Genomic DNA, 14,913 nt, shown 5'->3' with positions numbered 1-14,913 from the left:
TAACTTGGCACTGACAGGTATCATATCAACTACAAAGTCATTGCCATTCCCTTGGTAATGTAAAAATGCACTGCTTCAAATCAGTCTATTAATCAACTGAAAAGCTGAATTACTTGCAAAGCCACATAAGAATTAATTGTTTACTACAAATACTTCAGTTTCTTTGGAACACCAAATTTTATATAAAGGAATAAAAAGAACAAAATTAATTAATGATCTTCAGCTTCTAATAGTTGCTCAGTGCAGCACAATATCTTGAACTAGTATGGTTTGAGCAATTAATATAAACCATGGTGGTGCACTGTAACATAAAGATAGTAACTCTACCTTCAACTGTAACTGATAAGTCTAGGTTTCTCATGTAGTTCTAGAGAGATAAACAGCTAATGGCCATTTCTATCACGTTACTAATATTTGTCAAATGAAGATCCTTGTAAATTATCCAAGATATTCACTTGTATCAAAGTACACACTGTATAAATAAGTTCGCAAATGCAGCTGGAGTACAGCAGGACGACTGGATTACGAGTGAAGAATTGGTGATATGTGTTATCACAAGGGTGGAAAAAAGATTGAGATGGTTTAGACATGTGATGAGGTGGGATGAGGAACAGGTGGTCAGACAAGCAGGAGAGATGGAAGTTGCAGGGCAATGACCTGTAGGAAGGCCCAGGTGATCAGTGAGAAAGCAGAGATGAGAACCTCGACCTGAAAGGTACTCGGGTAGATGGAGCAATGACAGACAAGTGGAAAGAAATCATTAAATTCCATGACATTGAAAAAATGACAAAACTATTTATGATTATGATGAGCACTCAATATATTTCTCATTCATCCAACTATTCAAATGTGAAATACCAAAAGAGCCCTACTAAATAGAATTTTTTTCATCCTGATGTGGTAAAGTATACTATTCTCTCCTAGACTGTGAGTAAACTTTTACCAATCCTTTTGCCAGAGGAGGGAAGTATCTACAGCATGTACTCAGCTCACTATCAACAACGGTATAAGATTCTCTGCATAGCCCATACGTTCCATCTACAGTACTGGAAATCCGCTGCCTTTGCTTTCTTCTTACCTGGCTGTCATAATTCTCTTTACAGCATCTTCCTTTGCATTTCACCTTTCATTCAAGAATTCCACTTTCAAACTGATCCTTTGTGTGTCTTGAGACAGAAAAGCTTAGTAAACTGCTACTTTTCAACAGCAACCACAAGATAAGAGTGATAAGCTTAGATACCTAATGCTATAAATCTTTTCCATACAGTTCTAAACATACTATGATTTTTTGTAACCAATTCTAAAACTCACTGTAAAAGAAACTTTCCTATGCTAAAGAAATGAAATTTACATATCTACTGTTCTAAAAAAACCCTGAAAAACAAAATAGGACAGCTAACCAGAATATAGAACTGTTAATTTCTGACAAAATACATAAGACAGAAACAAGAACTACCAAAGTAGTGTCTAACCCCAAAACCAAAATCTGACATTAGAATCTGAAATTAGGAAAAAGTCTTGCTTAATAATTTCTTCTGTTCTTGAAAGTCTATTTTTTGTTAATGAACAGAGCTGATGACAATTTTCAAGCAATAAATCACAATGTCTGTGAAAAATCACTTTAAATTTCAAAACTAAAATAAATCCAAAGTCAATGATGAACATTGTAAGAACATTCCCACACATGGTGTAATAGGGCTAAGTCCTAATTTTTCTGATCAAAAGGATTATCTTCTAACTGTTAAAATATAAATTTTTTTATGCTATACACTGGGTCTCAGGCTCTAGCAGCATTGCTCATTTCTCACTCATCCCCATTTACCCTCTCCTGCCAAGCTGACCCTAACTTGAGATTAAATACTTCATGTAAACCATGTGTATGTCTTCTTAAAGATATACCTCTCGTTTGTTTTATTAAAATGCTTAATATATAGCAGTTGCAATAATCCACTTGGTGGATAAATAAAATAAAAGAACCTAGCTTCAAGTTCCCATTGTGTAAACAACCTCCTCTGGCTTTAGTTATTACGTTATTGGTGCTTTAACTTGATTTGTGACGCTTGATGTTGCATTAACTTAGCGCTGTTAACTTGACGGCTATTCTTGCCGTTAGTGCTGCTAATGGCACTTATGTTGACAGCACTTGGGTGCCGGAACTTAATGCAGCATTAAGTTACAGTGTGTACAATGTCATTAACAGCACAGAAAAAGTGCCATAAGATCGAATCTGCTGTAAGTAGCTGTCGTCCATAAGTTGGTGGCACACTGTACTTTTGCTTGTACTACAGTGGGCCCCGCGTATTCGCGTTCTCCGGATACGCGGAGTCACACACTCGCAGATTTCTCTTGGGAACGCTTCCCCACATTATTCGCTGAAAATTTGCGCATTCGCGATATTTTTCTGAGAAATATCCACAAATTCCTGGTTTTTTAAATCAATTTCATTATAATATGCACTTTTTGTGATAAAACTATTAAAAAAAACCAAGTATGAAAATTTTCAGTGGTTTTTCTTGAGTTTTAACTAACAAAATAGGCTGTTATTAGCGTTTTTATAGGGGTTCCAAACATTCGCGGGTTTTAACTATTCACGGGGGGATCTGGTAAGCATCCCCCCGCAAATACTGGGGGACCACTGTACATCCTTCCATATGTGATGTTCCACTATTTGCAGGCCTATACGTATGATGAACTCAATTTCGGGAAGCATTTTCTTTAAATGTAACTTTTTTTCTGACTCCAACCCATCTCATAATATCCTATCAGTGTGTTTTTCACTTCTAATACTTTCATTTTAAGCCTATCAAAGATATATTTCAGCATTACAACCATTTATGCAAAGCAATATACAAAAACTTACCATTACAACACCAGAATACGTCTTAGATACTTGAGACTCTCAAATGTACCAACTTGCACAACTGTATGAACATACGTTTGATCAGAGTAGCCTTAATAAGTGATAAGTTGTTTGCAGCCTAGCAAAGACTTTTACAGCGATGTTGTTATTTACGTAGCAAAGAATATGGAAACTAAGCTACCATTACACTACCCAAAACACATTAAGATTACTTGAACATGCAATCTTTCTAAAAGTTGTTAACCTGCAATCTCTATTTCCATATATAGTACATAATGCTCACAGTGTAATCTAAACATTTGAACGATGTTTATGCAAGGACAAAACACAAAATGTAAACTGTACATTGGTAGTGTATGTACAAATTAATGGATATTATGAAAGTTCTATGCTTTTGTGATTCTATTGGAGGTAGGCAAGATGGTACAACTAAGAAATGTACCAATCAACCAAGAATATTGACCAACACATATTGGCTTATTACTAACGTAATATGTTCTGTTATGTATATGGCTCTTATGTCTGTGCTATCTAATTTGGTAGCAGTTTGCATTATCATGAGGATGGGATTTGTTATTCTCACCAAATCCAGTTGCTCAGATTGTAAGCTAAACCTATACAAATGATAACCTTATCAAAAGTTTACAGTACTATTGCCATATTGTTACTACACCCAGGGGCATTTTACAAGCTCCTTTTTATCAATCCCAAAGGTTTTAGCACAGACTATATTAAGTCCATAGATTTTTGCAATGTGCTGTAAGAATCAAACATTATTTGTAGGGAGGTAAAATATAATTTAGGCTGATGATAACTTTTGTGGTCTGGGCTCACCCAGCATTTTACCTTCATCACAATCATCATCATAATTGTATTTCCTCTTTATAGGCTTGGTTGTGGCACATATACTGTCACAACTTGGAAGGCCTGATATGAATATCAGTGCATGTCTTTTGTGACTAGGTATCACTTATCATATTACATAAATAAACCTTCATGCTAAATACAAAAAAAAAAGCCCCCCTAAAATCATCAAATCACTTTCTGCAAAACACTTCCATCTCTCCCCTTTTTTAAAACATAATGATTGCTCTTCAGATCATCTTCAATAATGAAACATTTCACATGGGATACTCTTCAATTCTAAATGCTGAACAGCATCCTATAAGAGCTATAAACCCATAAAACTATATTTATAAATTTCAAACCATCCAATTTTGTTCAACTAATTAAAAAACCACCAAATGTTACATTTCATTTGACTTTCCCTTTCTTGAATATGGGCACATTGCAGTTACTTTTATTTCTATAATTCCAAAATACTAAGTGGAGCCACGTTCTATGTATGTATAATGTCAGCTCATTCTACAACTAATTAAGAGAAACTAATATTCACCCCAATTAATGAGATAAGAAACTGGAAGCCTTAGTTGAAGATATAATGGACTATTGTCTTAGGACTGCAACTTTTTCAATAAACATGGGATAGGTGGGTGCTTCTTGCAGCTATCTTCAAAACCATAAACACCAACTCCACAGAATCATTGCACCGATAAATTTCACAAAAGTAAATATGCAATTCATAAAAAATATCTAATAAACAAAAATCATGAGAGAAGTGGGAAACCTGCAATCATAACAAATATTGCTGCAATTCTACGAGTACATGGTACAATGACATTGATTTTCAATAGTGGCTGTCTGTTTCTCTCACCAATCACCTTTACTTTTCCCTATCTAAATGACAATAGATGTCACTTTCCAATTAAATTTTTTAGCTTTCTATCTTTCCTAAAAACATAAACCTTTCTTGCTGACTTTTAAGTTTATCTGTATCTATGCCAGCTTGTTAAATGCTTCATTTGAAATTTTAAGTTCACAATAATCAATGGATGCATTACTGTGCAGCTCCTCTGCAACAGTTAAGAGGAAGTTCTTGTGCTGTGTTTACAATTAAAATAAATTAAATTTTTTGTATACTGTCCCTTACCAAAGCTGGTTGCATTCTAGTTTATATGAATGCTTGTGGTATTTCTGGTAAATTACACCATGAAGGCTGCTAAGAGCCACAGTGGGTTATATATTCATTTTGTAATTTACTTGAACAATGAAAAACTGTGAGACCAGACCGAGTTAAAAATTTCCTACACTCACAGACCTGACCTTAAGAAACATTTAAATCCAATTTTTAAAATTAATCACTAGTTCAAAAAAGCATTTTAGTTGTTTGGTGAGAAAATGTTCTACCAATAATGTTTCACGGAGTTTTCATTTAATAGACTAGTTGCTGTTGAATGCAAATAAGGTACAGGAAGTCCCTGATTATCAGCGATCCGGTTTTATGATGTTTTGTTTAGCACTGAAAATTGGTGATTTTCGGCACCAAAATGCATCGATTGCTGGTTACCAGTGCCAATAATCGAGTACTGGCATCAATACATGCCTAACAGAGATGCCATTAACCAATTATCAGCGCCAAAATCCGGTTATTGGTGCCAATAAGCGCCGAAAATTGCAGATTCTTGGTTAGCAGTGATTTTCGCATATCAAGCCATTGGAAGGAACCTCTGCCGATAACCGGGGACTGCCTGGATTACTATATGTAACTTATGTTTTGCACTGTACAATATCCCTACGGATGAGAGTAAGGTTACAAGGGACAGTCATTACATAACCATGTAATTTTCTGGGTAATATCCTATTGCTTTTCAGCCATTCATTTTGGTGTAGTACTCAAACCTAGCAATCCATACTTTGCCCTGGGAGTTCAAGTATTGTCGCTCTAGTAATAACATATTATTTGAACAGGTGCCAAGGCAGTAACATGTCGACTTCCATTTTCTAGACATTAAGGTCATTATGGTCTCAAATAACTACATACAATAATCTTTGTTTCCTCACTTGGTGCAAAATGCCCAGCTCACTTAGATTTTCATTAGTACTTGCTACTCTGGCCACTTCATTCTCTCTTCAATGATGTACTACATGATACTTTACTTTGCCTCTCAAGAAATTTATTTTCTCAAGCTTCACCAAGATCAACACCTAAATTTTTTTTATTTGCATAAATCTCTATATCAAAACATATACTAGTGGACCTTTCTTTTCCTTTTGTATTTCCTATTCAATTACAAAATTAAGGTGTCTTATTTTATTCATAGCATTTATTTAAAATTTTCATACAAAAAAAATACAAATTTAGACATATTGGTATTTGAAGTTCTTGAGCAAATAAAAAAAATTTGAGGTTGCTTCACTATATAAAAATTTGCAAGTTGATTGTGCCATCATTCACAACTACTTGAGTGATCTATTCCATAAATCGTCTCTATAAAACTGCTACAGTATCCAGCATAAATTAAATCTTGAGCCAAACAGAAGCTGCCATTTTTTATACAGGTATGCCATTCTTACACTTGAAATAAGATATCCAAGGCTCTGAAGCTTTGATTAAAAACTAGGAATAACTTTGATCCCTACACTGGGTATGGACTAATCACAAGTTCCAGGAATTAGTCAAATCTAACTGACAAAAATTGCATACATCTCATCAGGAACAGGATATCAAAAGGAAATCATTAACGGCTATCATCTTTCTATGATATTAGCAGTAGTACTCACTTCTCAAACTGAGAAATTATCTTCAACAAAATCATAATTTCACTGTTAATAAACCAAAAATTTCAAGTATGTTGGCTGAGGGAGGGTACATGAATTCTTTTCCCCTAAAACTGTAAACCCAAGCACCATATTTATAAATCTGAGTTCTCTTAAAAAAAAACTTCCTTTTCAAAGGATAGTAGTATAATTTATTTGCTGTAATAGTCATTACTAAAGGAAGACTTCAGCATGGTGCTTACTTTATCTTTCTTTCTAACTACCCTCTTATCACATTTAAAACATATATCATGACTTGCTCGTTACAATGTAAGGTAAGAAAAATAATTAGTGTCTTTTTGTAAAACATGCACCAGTCATTTTTTGCTTCATCTATAATCATTAAAAATAAAAATCCAAATGCTCTGTTTTAGAATAGTAGTATGAGAAATTCATACCAAATAAAAATACCCCATTTGTATGACATGTCAAAGCATGGAAGGTCTCACAGGAAAAACTGTTGTGTGTCATTCCTGTTTGATATGCTGCCATAATTACCATTTTCCAAATCAACATGGGAAGGGATTCAACACAAAATTATTTATTCCTATTTTTATTTATAAAATGAAGTTGAATCTCTATATCCATATACTATATAGGTTCGAAACATTAACAATGCCGTATAATATTCTGGACAAACGTCTTTTTCATGACTCACTAATAAGAATTTTTTAATAAATGGTGTTCAGCCCTCCCATTCCCAAAACAATGGATGACAAATGAATACGAATAAGTTTTTTTTTCTTTTTTTCTTAAGATAACCTACAATTTCCACTATCATCACCGTCTACAATGCTTATTTAGCCTCAATAACTTCCTTTCACTTCAAGATGATAAAATTATAATGAAAAGCTTAGTTTACACACATCCTACCAATCCTAAAAATAAGCATACAACTAAGTTGCATCTATTAGCTTCTCCAGCATCAAAATTCTGAATTCCTTCCTGATTATTCATATAAAACTATTAATTCTTACTAGTGGCTTGAAAATCAAAAGTAGTACTTTCTTGCAATGTTAAAAATTAGCTGCTAAAAGGGCCATAGGTACTGTTTTTATCACATAAAATTCATATAACGGAAAAACAAATCTAACTTGAAGTACATACACAGGTAAGTGTACATATCTGGAGTGTGTCATTTCTAGTCTAAATTTAGCATGTCATTACCAAGAGATGTAACATAATGGCTGAACTAAGACCTTGAAATTGGAATGGTGCGTACAATTGGCCGTCGTCGTCTACGTTAAAAGAGATCTGTATCATCAGGAGCATCCAAATCATGGTATCCAATGACTTCCCGCGGGTCGCCCGACCTAGGGAAACAAAAATCATTACTTAGCAAAACAACTACTTCAGATACGAGAACGGATTGGCCATTACGGAAAACTAACAACGTATTCACACCATTATTTTTAAAATGTTAACTTCTAGGAAATAATTCTTGTACAACAGATTAGTTTCTCCCTAATTCTCTGTACTAATGAAAAATGTCCATGGGCATAAACTATCAGCTTGTAAAACAAAATGCAAGTGCTCTAAGCTAAGTTTGCCTCAGTTTAACTAAACTTTCTATCTGATCCACACATCCTCCCATTACTAAGAGCAACATTATTAAGCTAAATTCATATTCACACGTTTCAGAGAAGGAAGACATAAAATGAGAAGAGAATCACATAAGTATCTTCGTAGTATCAGCTTGATTAATATGCCTATGAAGGTGATGAAATAGTAAACAGTAACGGCAGTCCCTGGTTATCAGCGATCCGGTTTCATGGCGTTTATTTAGCGCAGAAAATTGGTGATTTTCAGTGCCAAATTGTGCCAAGTTCTGGCTTTTTGCTTCCGATAATTGAGCACTGGCACCAATACATACCTGATAGACGCCATTAGCGGTTATCAGCACCAAAATCCAGTTATTGGCACCGATAAGTGCTGAAAATCACCAATTTTTGCTTTTCATCAAGCCATCGGAACGGAACCCCCGCCGGTAACCAGGGACTGCCCTGTACATAGAATTACCATACACTGATTTCTGCAATACTGAATCTCGTTTGCTCCCAAAAATAACGTCCCCCATTACACTAACTTATTACAATATCAGAAGAATCTATTGGAGTACAATCTTACCTAATAAATGTGCACACACATTTGCCAAAAATTGAAACAATACAAATTTCTGAAAATATTTAGAAATGACTAAATACTTTTGTCTTGATAATTGTGGATATGTATTACTCTTGCAGATGCATTAGCGAGTTCAAAAAATTATTAGATCTTTATATACTTTATTCATGACACAGAAAAAAAAAAAACAAACCCTATTTTGCCCACAGACAGGAAAGAATATGAGAGTTCAGAAATAAGAAAATAAGAACACTATTTTATAGGTAAACCCAAGTTCTTAGATGTAAGTCCTATTTTCTTAAGTTAATACTAGATTACAATGCAAGGGGCAGCATTCTCCAATCAAAAAAGAGAAGTGCTCAAGAGTAAAGGAAGAAGAATGACTGTAAAAAACCTGAAGACTGAAGATATCATATTCAAATGTCACGGATCTTTTGGACCTTCCAAAATAATGGATAAGGGTATACTATTTATAGAAAATGGAAATGCAGGCAATTTACATATCTGTCACTCTCTCCACAACAGTGGACCTTGACTCACACAAAACCTACTAATACTCACATTACTTTACATCTGTCACACCAATCACATACTTGACATCTTTCAAACCAATCACATCCCCCAGAACAAAGCATCCCAACTATACAATTACATTCCTACAAGATATGACTGCTACACCAGTTTTGCACTGCAACTCCACAGCATCATGTTGCTATGCTGCAGTCCCTGTTATTGGTGGGGGTTCCGTTCCAACGGCATGATGATAAGCAAAAATCGCTGATAACTGACAATCACCAAAAATCGGCGCATTTCAGTGGTAGACAAGCCCAATAAAACCGCATCGCCAATAGCCAGGGACTGCCTGTATATGGTGCCCCCTTGGTTTTGCTAGTTTAACATTTCCATGGTCCACTTTGTCGCAGATTTTTGTGGAATACATTATTCACTTTGCCACAGGAACTTTCACTAATTTGCAGACTTTTTCTATTGAACATATCTCTTAAAATCAAAATTATTACTAATTTGCTTTTGCTTTGTAGAGCAACACTATCTATTCACTAACTACTGCATTTTTCTTATTTTGTGTATGTGACTAAATACTGCTTTTTATGATAAAAATGATTTACAGCATATTTATACAGACAGTCCCCAGTTATCAGTGGAGGTTCTGTTCCCAGGGGTGCGCTGATAAGCGAAAACCACTATTAACTGAAATTCAGCGATTTATGGCGCCGGTAACCCGTTAAGCACCCTTATGGTGCCTCTGTTGGGTATGTTATGTCACCACAACTCTATTACGTATTGGTGCTGATAACCGGAACTCGGCCCATTATGGTGCCATAAATCGCCAATTTTAACCAGATTGCCAATAACTGAGTCAGCCGATGACCAGGGACTGCCTGTAATGTAGATATGCATCTGTGTGTGTGTGTGTGTGAAAATAGTATTCACTAATTTCTTTAATTTTATTTTCCGGTAAAAACAGACTGGAAAATAAAATGAAAATAATTAGCAAACATTTTAAATATTGTACAACATGCTTTATCATAAAATTTTTTATAGAACGTAATATCATATCAAATACATCTTGTGGAATATGATGAAAATATATGAAAACTGTAAGTGTGATTCTAGAGCTCTTTTTGCAAGACATAACAAAATTTTCTGTGTTCCGGAACATTCATTTACCTAACGTGTTATGGCATTCCCTGGTGTCTTTTTACACTTTTGATGACAATGTGACATATTTCAATCTTTAACCAACAAAACAAGATCAAAATGACCGATATACCATAAAAAAAATGTGGACGCTACAGCTGTCTAAAAAAATCTTTTGCTATGCATAATTTTCGCTCGCCTACCAAGTAAAAATATGACTTCTAGTAGGTGTATTTCTTTGACGGTTTGCAAACGTTTCCAAAGGCTTAGAAAGTTATATACGTACATCATTGTATAGCTAATGAGTTGTAGAATACAATGGAAACTATATAAAATCTGTAAGTTTAACAGTTTTAATGTTAGAGTTCTTTTTGCAAGACAAACTTTTTCATGTTCCACTACATTTACCCAACGTGTTATGGAATTTCCTGGTGTCTTTTTACACTTTTGATGACAATGTGAAAAAATTCAATCTTTTACCAACAAAACAAGACCAGAATGATCGATATAGCGTAAAAAATGTGGAAGCCACAGCCATCTAAAAAATCTTTTGCTATGCATAATTTTCGCTCACCTACTAATTAAAAATATGACTTCTTGTAAGTGTGTTTCTTCATTGGTTTGCATACATTTCCAACATCTTAGAAATAAAATTATATACATATATTATATAGGTAAAGAGTTGTAGAATATGATGAAAAATATATGAAAACTAAGTGTAATAGTTTTGATGCTATAGAGCTCTTTCTGAAAGACATAACATAAAATTATTTGTGTTCTGCTACATTTATCTGACACGTTATGACATTTCCTGGTGTCTTTTTACACTTTTGATGACAATGTGACAAAGTTCAACCTTTTACCAACAAAACGAGAATGGAATGACCAACATAGCATAAAAAATGTGGAAGCTACAGTTGTCTAAAAAAATCTTTTGCTATGGGTAATTTTTACTTGCCTACTAATAATAAAAATATGACTTCTAGTAGGTGCGTTTCTTTGATGGTTTCCATACATTTCTAATGGCTTGGAAATAAAGTTATATATATCATTGTATAGCTAGATAGTTGTCGAATGTGACGAAAAATATATGAAAACTGTAAGTGTAACAGATTTGATGCTAGAGCTCTTTTTGTAAGACATAACATAAAATTTCTTGTGTTCCGCTACATTTACCAGACACGTTATGGCATTTCCTAGCATCTTTTTAAACTTTTGATGACAATGTGACAAAATTCAATCTTTTACCAACAAAACAAGACCAGAATGACTGATATAGCAGAAAAAATGTGGAAGCTACAGCCATCTAAAAAATCTTTTGCTATGCGTAATTTTCGCTCGTCTACTAAGTAAAAATATGACTTCTATTTGGTGTGTTTCTTCGATGGTTTGCATACATTTCCAACAGCTTAGAAATAAAGTTATATATATCACTGTATAGCTAAAGAGTTGTACAATATGATGAAAAAAAAAAAAAAAAAAAAATCAAAAAAAAAAAAAAAAAAAAAAAAAAAAAAAAAAAAATGAAAACTAAGTATAACCACCTTGGTGCTAGGGATCTTTTTGTAAGACATAACATAAAATTTTCATGTTTGGCTACATTTACCTGATACACAATGGCATTTCCTGATGTCTTTTTAGGCTTTTGATGACAAAAAAACAAATTTCAATCTATTACCATAAAAACGAGACTAGAACGATAGCCATAGCGTAAAAACTAAGGATGAGACAGCCATCTAAAAAAAAAATTTTGTGCTCCAAAAATCACAGCTAAAAAACAGGTTGGCGGTGAGGGGTGAGATGGTGAAATATGGGTTGGCAGCGAAAGGGTTAAGCCTTTTGCTTGTGACTCTCAAGGTAGAGTGCTCAATTTGGTTTCATTTTGCAGCCAAATAATTTTTATATGCAATGGCATAAAAAAATCCTTGCAAATTACCTTAATAAGTAAAGTAGATTTTATGATACGAGAAAATTTTGTACGTTTCCTCCATAAAAATTCACTGCTCCCAAGAAAACTAAGCAGTCCCGGGTTATCAGCAGCCACGATTATCATTGATCAAGTTCTATGGGGTTTGTCTACTGCCAAAATTGATGCCATAATGCACTAATTTCTGGCTATTGACACCGATACATATCTAACAGAAGTGCCATTAACCACACATTTTCGCTTATCATCAAGCCATCGGAACAGAACCCCCACTGATAACCGGGGACTGCCTGTACTATTTGTAATACATAATGTCTTTACTTTTATCTATAGCACAACCAGTCCGAGAAGAGCCGTTGTTACGCTGAGGTCTGGATAAACTAATCCTTTATAATAATAATATCTATAGCACACCCAGGTAAAGTAACTAGTTATTTTCATGCAAAAAGTTTTAATTATAGCATGGAAAATATGGAAAGTGAATGACAAAGGTGCTAGTCACCCACAGGATATATGTAAAAAATGTTTATAAAACAATTTTATGTTTTAAGGTGCATAGCTCCAACAATTTTTAAGGTAGACTGAACAATTGCTCTACTATGTAGCTGAAATAATGAGTAGAAATTGAGATATGTGAACATTTAAAACTTTTCCCAAAACAACTTGCTCAAAAAATATTTGTGATAATGTCACTGTTGTAAACAAAGGTTTTGGCGGCCTAGGTTATTGGCAATCTGGTTTTATGGTGCTTGTGTAGTGCAGATGTGCCTCTCTGGTTATTGTTGCCATTAACCAGTTATTGGCGCCAAATTCCGGTCGGCACCGATAAGTGCCGAAACAATGAAAAAAAAAAGTAAGTTTATGCCGATGAAATAATCAGCAGAAATTATGATACAAGAAAGCTTTGTACCCCTCCTCCTCCTCTCTCTCTCTGCATTGCAAGTTATAATTTCACCAAGAGAAATATGAAAAAAAAATATGTGACAAGTAAGGTAAAATTTATCTATAAAACTACAGTATACAAAACACATACATACATGTTACATATGCATAAAAAAATCTTGCTCTAAATCTAAATAAAAATTTAAAACTATACAACACAAATAAACATGCCTGTTAGTACACATGTACAAAACATAGGAACACTCACTGAAAATGATACTAATCTTGTCCACTGGTCTGTGCATTTTTTAAAATTTGCATAAATCATCAAAATGGGATGAACTTCAATTTGGATGACGTCAAATCAGACATTGGTAAGTGAAAGGGTTAAAGCCTGTTCATGCTACCTTAATCAAATGCTTTGTCTGTTTTTTCTGGTTACATGTAAACAAACTTTTTTTCTTATAATAGTAACTTGAAACGAAATTCATAATGCCTGGGTGAAATTGAGAAGTAAAAATACATTACATACTATAGTAGATTCACATCACCCATACATCTGATGTCTAGCCCACTCCCTTACAACGCTCCTGATTGGCTGTTGATAAGTCAATCACAGGGCTGAAAACTCAGTCTCTCAAGAGTTCACATAGGTAGGATGTATGTTCCACCTCTCCTGAGGAGTTTCCAGCCTTGACTGGCTTATCAACAGCTAATCAGGAGCGTCGTAAGGGACTGGCCTAGACATCAGATGCACGGGTGATGTGAATCTACTATAGTACCTATGTGACACCACTGTCCCTCCAAGCATGTACTACTGCTTCACACATGGTCCAAGCACTGCAGTACTGCTGCATATCTCCTGTAGTGTCAGTGCATTCCTTGTTTCTTTGTTTAAAGAAGCATTAGAAAACCCATGCAATGGCTCTAAAGCAGTAGCCATGAAAATGGTGGTGCAAGCATGCCTAAGAGGGATTGTGACATGCCTACTCTAGTTGAAAAGGTGTGTTAAATATGACTTCATAATATTTTCAAGCAGAAGGAAAGCATACATGAAAGGTTTGTAACAGCACCCACAAGTGCAAAAGTTCATTCCACACTGCAGGATAAAAAATCTGTAATTTGTGAATAAAAGACATGGAACAGAAGGGAGTTCCTATTGATAAAAATATTTTACAGCAGAAGACCTTGAGTTGAATTTAGAATTTAGGCCAAAGGCCAAGCACTGGGACCTATGAGGTCATTCAGCACTGAAATGGAAATTGATAAATAGGTCTGAAAGGTATAACAGGAGGAAAACCTCGCAGTTGCACTATGAATCAAGTGTTGGGAGAGGGTGGAAAGTAGGATGAAGAAAGAGAATATGAAAGGAGGTACATTAAGAGGAACGAAAGTGATTGCAGCTGTGGGCCAAAGGCACCCTGCAAAGAACCTTAAGTAATGCCTACAGTGCACCTCATGAGGTCCATTGATGGCACTATCCACTTACGGGGTAGGAGACCTTGAGCCTATATGAGCAATTCAGCAATACAGTTGATATTTGCAGCCAGTCTGACATGGTTAAATTGATACAAGCATTCTTCCTTGCTCAAGTCGCTTCCCAGTCATTATAGTTGTGGGTCGTCGTAAAGTCGATCAGTCGTAACTCGCATAGGTCGTAAGTCAACAACTAGCTGTATATCTTTAAGGATACTACTACATTTTATGATACAATAATAATTTACAGGGCTAATTTTCAAATAATATGATGTTTAATGAGATTAAAAAATACTAGAATTTCTCTCTCACTTTTGTATGTCTGTTT

General features: G+C 34.7%; 1 protein-coding gene across 1 annotated transcript in view; it reads right to left on the bottom strand.

Moving 5' to 3' along the window:
* Positions 1-14,913, bottom strand: part of LOC135201041 (serrate RNA effector molecule homolog) — a 162,135-nt gene that overhangs the window by 2,306 nt on the left and 144,916 nt on the right.

Source organism: Macrobrachium nipponense, chromosome 27 (assembly GCF_015104395.2).
Source record: "Macrobrachium nipponense isolate FS-2020 chromosome 27, ASM1510439v2, whole genome shotgun sequence".
Taxonomy (NCBI): domain Eukaryota; kingdom Metazoa; phylum Arthropoda; class Malacostraca; order Decapoda; family Palaemonidae; genus Macrobrachium; species Macrobrachium nipponense.
This window is presented reverse-complemented; position numbering and strand designations above follow the sequence as displayed.